General features: G+C 46.4%; 1 non-coding gene across 1 annotated transcript; it reads right to left on the reverse strand.

The window, feature by feature from the left end:
* Positions 1–4,973: 4,973 nt before the first annotated feature.
* On the reverse strand, positions 4,974–5,111 carry LOC114816580. Its single transcript, XR_003764375.1, has one exon. It is a non-coding gene; the product is annotated as a small nucleolar RNA SNORA7 (small nucleolar RNA).
* Positions 5,112–10,711: the final 5,600 nt, after the last annotated feature.

A 10,711-nucleotide genomic window follows, 5' to 3' on the forward strand; every position in this document is an offset into this window, starting at 1 on the left:
GAAGAGCCACGAATGGAACCCAGGTTCTTCGTAACTCCCAGGCCCATACTCTATCCATAGGCCACGCTGCTTTGGGGTAGTTGGAGGAACACTGTACACTCAGCGTGGCTCAGTGGAAAGAACGTGGGCTTTGGAGTCAGAGGTCATGGGTTCAAATCCCGGCTCGGCCATCTGTCAGCTGTGTGACTTTGGACAAGTCACTTAACTTCTCGGTGCCTCAGTTACCTCATCTGTAAAATGGGGATTAAGACCGTGAGCCCCACGTGGGACAACCTGATCCCCTTGTGTCTACCCCAGCGCTTAGAACAGTGCTTGGCACATAGTAAGCGCTTAACAAATACCAACATTATTATTACACTCGTTGTGGGCAGGAAACTGTGCCTGCTTGTTATATTGTACTCTCCAAAGAGCTTAGTACAGTATTCTGCACTTGGTAAGCGCTCCATAAATACACCTGACTGAATCATGAGTTACTTGTCCTCTCAGATATCAAGTTTAAGATTATAAAAGTACTAGTAAAAGTGATATTTATACTGTATTCTTCCAAATGCATAGTACATTGTTTTGCACATAAGTACTCAGTAAATACCATTGATTGATATTTGAGTACCCAATAAGTTCATTGCACGGTTTTAAATGTAATAATTGTTACTGTAGTGTTTGTTGAGCACTTACTATGCACCAAGCACTACACTAAGCACTGGGTAGATATAAGCTAATCACGTCAGACACAGTCCCTGTCCCTCGTTGGGCTTAAAGTCTAAGTAGGAGGGGGGACAGGGATTGAATCCCCTCTTTACAGATGAGGAAACTGAAGTACAGAGAAGTTAGGTGACTTGAACAAGTTCACACAGCAGACAAGTGGAGGAGTCGGGATTAGAACCCAGGACCTTCTGACTCTCAGGACCATGCCCTATCCACTAGGCCACACCCTTTTCATGTCTTTTGTTGTCACAGTTGTTTCATATCGCCCTACGTGTCTGTTACCAGCCTCCTCTCCCTTTTTTTTTATAGGCTGTGAGCTCCCTGAGGGATAGGAACTGTCTGATTTTCATCTGTAGTAAAAGTTGAAACTTTAAACTTTATCCAAACGGTGAAATTTGATCAAACCTTGGATTCCTTGACACTGTCCTCTCTTGGCTCGCCTCCTATCTCTCTGAGGGCTCCTTCTCAGTCTTTTTTTTCTGGCTCCTCCTCGGTCTCCCACCTTCTGACAGTGGGCTCAGTTCTAGGTCCCCTTCTATTCTCCATCTTCACCCACGCTTTTGGAGAATTCATTCTGTCCCATGGCTTCAACTACCATCATTATGCATATGATTGCCAAATCTACATCTCCAGCCCTGACCTCTCTCCTTCCCTGCAATCTCATATTTCCTCCTGCCTCCAGGACATCTCTAACAATAATAATAATAATGTTGGTATTTGTTAAGCGCTTAGTATGTGCAGAGCACCGTTCTAAGCGCTGGGGTAGGTACAGGATAATCAGGTCGTCCCACATGAGGCTCAGAGTTAATCCCCATTTTACAGATGAGGTAAGTGAGGCACAGAGAAGTGAAGTGACTTGCCTACAGTCACACAGCTGACAAGTGGCAGAGCCGGGAGTCGAACTCATGACCTCTGACTCCGAAGCCCAGGCTCTTTCCACCGAGCCACGCTGTTATGTGGCCTAGTGGAAAGATCCTGGGCCTGGGAGTCAGAGGGACCTGGATTCTAGTCCCGGCTCCGCCACTTGTTCTGCTTTGTGACCTCGGGCAAGTCACTTCACTTCTCTGTGCCTCACTTACCTCATCTGTAAAATGGATATCAAGATTGTGAGCCCCCTGAGGGACATGGATTGTGACCAACCCGATTACCTTGTATCTACCCCCGTGCTTAGGATGGTGCTTGGCACATAGTAAGCACTTAACAAAAACCACAATTATAATTATTATATGTTCTGCCAACGTCTCAAATTAAACAGGGCCAAAACTGAACCCCCTATCTTCCCACCCAAACCCTGTCCTGTCTTGCCCTTCACTGGAAACAAAATACCACTGTCCTCCCTATCTGACAATAATATCCGGCTCATCTATCTCATTCCGCCCACGTATTCAATATGTTACCAAATCTGGTCGGTTCTACCTTCCCAGCGTTGCTAAAACCTTCCTTTTCCTCTCCATCCAAACTGTAACCATGCTGATCCAGGAATTTATCTTATCCTGCTTCAACTACTGCCCCTGCCTCCTCGCTGACCTCCAGGCCTCCTGTCTCTCCCCACGCCACTCCACAGTTCATTCTGCTGCAGGGATCATTTTCCAACAAATACGTTCAATCCATGTCTCCCCACTCCTCAAGAACCTCCAGTGGTTGCCCATCCACCTCCACATCAAACAGAAACTCCTTACCATGGGCTTTAAAGCACTCGATTGTCTCTCCCCGCCCTACCTCACCTCACTGATCTACAACAGCCCAGCTACTGTACTGAACACTTGGAATAATAATAATAATAATAATGTTGGTATTTGCTAAGCGCTTCCTATGTGCAGAGCACTGTTCTAAGCGCTGGGGTAGACACAGGGGAATCGGGTTGTCCCACGTGGGGCTCACAGTCTTAAGCCCCATTTTACAGACGAGGTAACTGAGGCACAGAGAAATGAAGTGACCTGCCCACAGTCACACAGCTGACAAGTGGCCGAGCCGGGATGCGAACCCATGACCTCTGACTCCAAAGCCCGTGCTCTTTCCACTGAGCCACGCTGCTTCAAGAGAACAACACTATCGGTAGACATGTTTCCTGCCCATAATGAGCTTATTACCATGGCTTATGAAATGGGTGGATATGCCAACTCCAGAAGGGTAATTGACCCCACAGCTTTTTGAGCTCGTCTCACAGCCTTACTCATCCCAGGTTTTGAAAAGACCTGCAAGTTTCCAATTAGGCAACAGATCCAAAATGATGAGTTTTTCACCCATTAACCTCTTAAAGCCACATCTCTTCCAATTCCTCACTTAGCCCCCACACTTCCTCCCAAAAATCCTTATACTAGTTCAGCCCTGCACTCGGAATGAAAAGCCGACACCTCCGTATGAAGACACGGAAGTGACTGCTGCTGTCGAGGTCCCGGAGATACTTTATTCTAGAAGCACACACTCCTGCTGTAGCTGCCAGCCATCTTGGAATATTGCTCCTCTAACCCCTTCCTCTACTCTGTCCAACAACGATAATCTCTTCCCACAGGAAGCAGCATGGCCTAGTGGATAGAGCATGGACGTGGGAGTTAGAAGGTCATGGGTTCTAATGCCGACTCCACCGCTTGCTTGCTATGTGACCTTGGGCAAGTGACTTCACATCTCTGTGCCTCGGTTACCTCATCTGTAAAATGGGGTTTGAGACTGTGAGCCCCATGTGGGACAGGGACTGTGTCCAACCAGATGGCCTTCAAAGCTCTCCATCACCTTGCCCCGTCCTACCTCTCCTCCCTTCTCTCTTTCTACTGCCCACCCCGCACGCTCCGCTCCTCTGTCATTCACCTCCTCATCGGCCCCCATTCACGCCTATCCCGCCGTCGACCCCTGGCCCACATCCTCCCACTGTCCTGGAATGCCCTCCCTCCTCACCTCCACCAAACTAACTCTCTTCCCCTCTTCAAAACCCTACCGAGAGCTCACCTCCTCCAAGAGGTCTTCCCAGCCTGAGCTTCCCCTTTTCCCTCTGCTCCCTCTGCTGCCTCTCTGCCCCCCTCTTCACCTCCCCTCAACTAAGCTCCCTTTCCCCGCTTTCCCTCTGCTCCTCCCCTTCTCCCTTCCCCTCAGCACTGTGCTCATTTGTATATATTTTTATTACCCTATTTATTTTATTACCCTATTTCTTTTGTTAATGAGGTGTACATCGCCTTGAGTCTATTTATTGCTATTAAGTTGTCTTGTTTTTGTCCGCCTGTCTCCCCCGATTAGACTGTAAGCCCGTCGATGGGCAGGTATTGTCTCTGTTGCCGAATTGTACATTCCAAGGGCTTAGTACAGTGTTCTGCACATAGTAAGCACTCAATAAATTCTATTGAATGAATGAATTTGCTTTATCCACCCCAGCACTTAGAACAGTGTCTGGCACATACTAAACACTTAATGAATATTGTAATTATTATAATTATTATCATTATTATTCCCAGTGACAGTCTACTGTTTCTGATTTTTAACTCTTTCCTTAAACTCCATCCTCTGAACCTCCCATGGCTTGGCCCTGATGACCTTGCCATCAATTTCATCAACAAAACATTTTAACTACTTCTTCCCCCACCTCCCCATTGCTTGGCTCTGATGTCCTTGCCGTCGATTACATCAACAAAGTTGATTTCATCAACATCATCAGTTGTGATCTCCCTAAAATTTCCACTGCATTACTCCAGTGCCACTCATCGACTCCTCCATCCTTCCCTGCCATCTCTCAAGAGATCTCATGCCTCTTTTTGACATCTATCTCCCCCACCTGCACTTCTGACCCCTTTCCTTCTTGTCTTGTCTTATGTAGTCGAATCATCCCCTACCCATAGTGACATCATGGACGCATCTCTCCCAGAACACCCCACCTCCATCTGCAGTCGTTTCGGTAGTGCATCCATAGACTTTTCTTGGTAAAAACGCGGAATAATGATAATGACGGTATCTGTTAAGCCTATGTGCCAAGTTCTTAGCGCCGGGATAGATACAAGGTTACCGGGTTGTCCCACGTGGGGCTCACAGTCTTAATCCCCATTTTACAGATGAGGTAACTGAAGCACAGAGAAGTTAAGTGACTTGCCCAAAGTCACACAAATGACAGGTGGCGGAGCCAGGATTAGAACCCGTTACCTCTGACTGCCAAGCCCATGCTCTTTCCACTAAGCCACGTTGCTTCCGCTAGCCATGATGCTTACCACTGGCTCCTTCTGTGTGGTAAACTGGAGTCTCCGCCCTCGACTCTCTCCTATGCTGCAGCTGCCCAGCATAGAGTTTTGACTTGTAGCAGATTGCCTTCCACTCGCTAGCCACTGCTCAAGATAGGAATAGAATGGATAAGCTCCTGCTTGACTCTCCCTCCCATGGTCAAGACTGGTAGACTACTGGAAACTCTCCAGGTGCGACCCGGAGAGGGGGTCTTCTTCTTCACACCTTATTAAAGAAGCAGCGTGGCTCAGTCACAAGAGCACGGGCTTGGGAGTCAGAGGTCATGGGATCGAATCCCCGCTCTGCCACTTGTCAGCTGTGTGACTGTGGGCAAGTCACTTCACTTCTATGGGCCTCAGTTACCTCATCTGTAAAATGGGGATTAAGACTATGAGCTTCATGAGGGACAACCTGATGACCCTGTATCTACCCCAGCGCTTAGAACAGTGCTCTGCACATAGTAAGTGCTTAACAAATACCAACATTATCATTATTATTATTATTAAAATACTTACCCCCACTCTACTTCTCTCTATGATCTCCGTCTTCAACCTCTCACTCTCCAATATCTCCTTCCCCCTTTCTTTCAGACGTGTCCATGTATCCCCTATCTCCCACCTCCCATTCCTTTCTAAACTCCTTGGGTGAGTTGTTTACACTTGCTGCCTCGACTTCCTCTCCTCCAACTGTCCCCTCGATCCCCTAAAATCTAGCTTCTGTCCCTTCAGCTCCACAGAAATGTCCCTCTTTAAGGCCACCTCTGACTCCTAGGCCCATGTCTTTCCATTGTGCCACTCTGCTTAGGTACTCGGTGTGGCTTAGTTGAAAGAGCACTCGCTTGGGACGTGGGTTCTAATGCCGGCTCCACCCCTCGCTTGCTGTGTGGTCTTGGGAAAGTCACTTCACTTCTCTGTGCCTCAGTTACTTCATCTGTAAAATGGGGATGAAGATTGTGAGTCCCATGTGGGACAACCTGATTACCCTGTATCTACCCCAGCGCTTAGAACAGCTCTTAGCACATAGTAAGCGCTTAAGAAATACCATCATTATTATGATGATGATGATGACATTATTTATATTGATAGTCCAAACTTCATTCTTGTTGAGCCCCACGTCACAGTAAGAATGAGCTCTGTTTTCATTAAAAAGGTCGGGATATAAGTCTTTGGGTGCTTTTTGCTGGCCAATCTTATTCCAGAATTCATGACCCATTGTTCGATCTTCTCTATATTTCCAGGAGACAGCGCATAGATTAGGTCATTTTTTTAGTCACTATATATCCTTCCAAGGATGTCCCATTTGACTCCTCTAAGACTTTCTACACCTGCAAAGACTAGGCAGGTGATAAGCATTGAGGCAGATACATGATAAATAGATGAGACTGTCCATTTTCCATGTGGGGCTCACAGACTAGGAGTAACAGCTGATATTTACTTGCCATTTTCCAAATGAAGAAAATGAGGCAGAGAGAAGTTGAGTTGCCTAAGGTCATACCAATAGGCCAGTGGCAGAGCCAGGATCGAAACTCAGACTTCACTAACTCCCAGGCTTGTGCTCTTTTCACAGGACTCCGCTGCTTCCCAAAGGACTGTAGGTCATGAGAGAATTGATCTGGTTTCCTAAATCATCGGAAGCCTGAGAAAGAGTTCTTTTCTATTATGCTCCTCTTGCAGATAAAGTATATTTCAAGCACTCTAAAATATATTCAAGATACAGGTTAGGTTCCTAACAAGTCCAAAACAGAACTCTTCATCTTCCCACCCAAACCCTGTCCTCCCTCTATCTCAACAGTAATTAGACAGCATTACCACCACCCTCGAAGGCCCGTAACCTTGGCATTAACCTCAAATCATCTCTCATTCAACTCACACATTCAATCTGTCCCAAGGTCCTGTTGCTTCTACCTTCACAGCATCTCTAGATTTCTCCCTTTCCTCTCCATGCAAACCTCTACCATGCTCATCCAAGCACATATATCCCTCCTTGACTACTATATCAGCCTCCTCGCTGAGGTCCCTGTCTCCTATATGTAGAACTCAACTCTTAACTAGCCTTACTCCATTTTTGTCTTCAGTGCCCATTTTGCATTGATCTACCTTGCTTCCCTAAATCGAGTTTCTGCTACACCCTTCCCCTGTCATCAATTTCACTGAGAAGCAGCGTGGCTCAGTGGAAAGCGCACGGGCTTTGGAGTCAGGGCTCATGAGTTCGAATCCCAGCTCTGCCACTTGTCGGCTGTGTGACTGTGGGCAAGTCACTTAACTTCTCTGTGCCTCAGTTCCCTCATCTGTAAAATGGGGATGAAGACTGTGAGCCCCACGTGGGACAACCTGATTCCCCTATGTCTACCCCAGCGCTTAGAACAGTGCTCGGCACATAGTAAGCGCTTAACAAATACCAACATTATTATTATTATTATTATGATAGCTTCCCCTGTCTTGTTGGACCTGACACATCTTTCCCCAGTTCAGTTCCTACTTCACTCAGCTTCCCAGATCATTTTTCTAAAAAACAGTTCAGTTTTTTACCCGCTCTTCAAGATCCTCAATGGATGCCCATCAACCACCACATCAAGTAGAAGCATCTTACCATTGTCTTTAAAGCACTCTACTCTCCACCTGCCTAACTTATTCCGCTGATCCGTCCTGCACACTTGACTCCTCTAATGCCAATCTACTCTTTGAACCTCAATCTCATCAATCTCACCACTGGGCCCCTGCTCAAGTTCTACTGGCTTGGAACTCCCTCCCTCCTGCTTCGTATGATGATGATGAGGGCATTTGTTAAACACTTTTTATGTGTCAAGCACTGTTCTAAGGACTGGGGTAGATACAAGGTAATCAGGTCCCACATGGAGCTCACAGTCTTCATCCCCATTTTACAGATGAGGGAATTGAGGCACAGAGAAGTTAAGTATCTTGTCCCAAGTCACACAGCTGACAAGTGGCAGAGCCGAGAGAAGAACTCACAACCTCTTACTCCCAAGCCCGGGATCTTTCCACTAAACCACACTGCTTCTCTATGTGCATATCCTTACACTACACTCTTTTCCCTATTTGTAATTTATTTTAATGTTCATCTCCCCTCTAGACTGTAAGCTCTTTGTGGGAAGGTATGGTGCCAATCAACTCCGCTGTACTGCACTTTCCCAAGTGCTTAATACTCTAAGCATACACAGTAAGTGCTCGATTAATACCAGTGCTTGCTATGATCTGGTCTGTTCTGGCCTGGCTCCTTTAAATTGTGACCCCCTAATTTAGAGGCAAGTAAAATTTGAATAATAATCAATTGTGGTTAATGAGTGTTTATTGTGTGCAGAGCACTGTACTAAGAGGTTGGGAGAGTACAGCACAACAATATAACAAATATATTCCCTGCCCACAGTGAGCTTACAGTCTAGGTGGAGGGAGGCACATTAATATTAATAAATTATGGATATGTACATAAGTGCTGTGGGGCTGAGAGCAGGAGTGGTAATAAAGGGAGAAAGTTAGGGCAACTCAGAAGGGAGTGGGAGAAAAGGAAATGGGGCCTTAATCAGGGAAGGCCTGTTGGAGGAGATGTGCCTGCAATAAGCCTTTGAAGCTGGGAAGAGTAATTGTCTGTCAGATATGAAGAGGGAGGGCATTCCAGGCCAGAGGGCGAGAAGTCGAAGGCAAGATAGAAAGAATGAGGTACAGTGAGTAGGTTGGTATTAGAAGAGAAAAGTACGCCGGTTGGGTTGTAGTAGAAGAGAAGCAAGGAGAGGTAGGAGGAGGCGAGCTGATTGAGTGCTTTAAAGTCGACAGTAAGGAGTTTCTGTTTGATGCAGAAGTGGATGGAAACCACTGGAGGTTCCTGAGAAGTGAGTCACTTCACTTCACTGTGCCTCAGTTACCTCATCTGTAAAATGGTGATGAAGACTGTGAGCCCCATGTGGGACAACCTGATCACCTTGTATCCCCCCAGCATTTAGAACAGTGCTTTGCACACAGTAATCACTTAATAAATGCCATCACTATTATTATTATTATTACAGAGTGAGTGTAGGTGGAGAATAGAAGGGGACCAAGAACTGAACCTTAAAGGACTCTCAGTGTAAGAGAGTGGGAGGCAAGAGAAGCAGGGTGGCAGAGTAGCAAAAGCACAGGCTTGGGAGTCAGAGGACATGGGTTCTAATTCCTCCTCTGCCCCTCGTCTACTGTGGGACCTTGGGCAAGTAACTTCAACTTCACTTCTCTATGCCTCAGTTCCCTCATCTGTAAAATGGGGATTAAAAGTGTGAGCCCCACGTGGGACAACCTGATTACCTTGTATCTACCCCATTGCTTAGAACAGTGCTTGGCACATAGTAAGCACTTAACAAATACCATAATTATTATTATTATTGTTAGTAAGTCCACGAAAGTGACTCAGATTGAGCTGCCAGAGACAGGAGAAGAACCAGGAGAGGACAGTGTCAGTGAAGCCAAGGTTAGATGACGTTTCCAGAAGGGGGTGGTCGGCAGCGTCGAAGACAGCTGAGAGGTTAAGGAGGATTAGGATGGAGTAGAGGCCGTTGGATTTGGCAAGGAGATCTTTGTGACCTTTGAGTGGACAGTTTCTGTGGAGTGAAGGGGGTGGAAACCACATTGGAGAGTGTCAAGGAGAGAATTGGTGGAGAAAAACTGGAGACAGTGGGTGAAGACAACTCACTCAAGGAGTTTGGAGAGGAATGGTAGGTGGATGGGCGACACTAGAGGTTTATGAGGAGTGGAGAGATGGACTAAACTTGTTTTATTAAAATGATCCGGGCAACAGAGTGAAATGTGGACGGTAGAGATACGAGACAGGAGGCAGGTAGATCGGCCAGGAGGCTGATGTAATAGTCAAGTTGGGAAATGCTAAGTGTTTGGAGAGTAAGGGATAAATTCTAGAAATATTGTGAAGATAGAACTTGCAGCATTTGGTGACCGACAGAATATGCAGGTTGAAGGAGATGAGTCAAGGTTAATGCCAAGCTTACAGACTTGTGAGACGGAGGAAGGTGGTGCTGTCAACAGTGATGGGAAAGTTAGGGGTGAGAGAGGATTTAGGTGGGAAGATGAGGAATCCTGTTTTAGACATGTTAAGTTTGAGATGACAGTGGGAAATTCAAGTAGGGTTGTCCTGAAGGCAGGAAGAAATGTAAAACTGCAGAGAAGGAGAGAGATCAGGGCTAGAAAGATAGACTTGGGAGTCATCGCAAAGAGATGGTAGTTGACGCCACGGGAGCGCTTGTAAATGGAGACTAACAGGGAACCCAGAATGAGTCTTGAGGGCTTTACTTCTCAGGGTCTCAGCTTCTTCATCTGTAAAATGGGGATTTACAACCCTTTCCCCTACTTACCTCACCGATGCATTATCGGGACTAAATAAAATCCCTCAGATGGAGATGTTTGTGGAGAAAAAAGTTCTTATAAACATTTGAAGCATCAAATAGAAGTCCCTGGCCTGAGGTAAGTTACCTCTGCTGCATCCTCCTTTATTAATAACCAAGATCGCAAATGTCAGAGAGCAGAATCAGCACACCCAGTCAACTGTGGTTCTGTTCCCCGAGTTCCAGCACTAAACCACACTCAGGCTCCCCGTACTTAAGTAATTTATTGACAATCTTCACATTGGTACATTATCCACAGCAGTATTATTGCCTCTGCAAGCAGGTTTACTACTGCTCGAAGTTACAAATCTATTCCGTTGCCCGTGACCTTAGCAATCTGGCCGCACCCATAAATCAATCGCATCATACGTCACGCAAGAGCTATGTGGGCGCTTGTTAAGCAGCTCCATATTATGGGGAAGTTGAACAGGG

The sequence above is a fragment of the Ornithorhynchus anatinus genome, chromosome 1 (genome assembly GCF_004115215.2).
Source record: "Ornithorhynchus anatinus isolate Pmale09 chromosome 1, mOrnAna1.pri.v4, whole genome shotgun sequence".
NCBI classification, from domain to species: Eukaryota; Metazoa; Chordata; class Mammalia; order Monotremata; family Ornithorhynchidae; genus Ornithorhynchus; species Ornithorhynchus anatinus.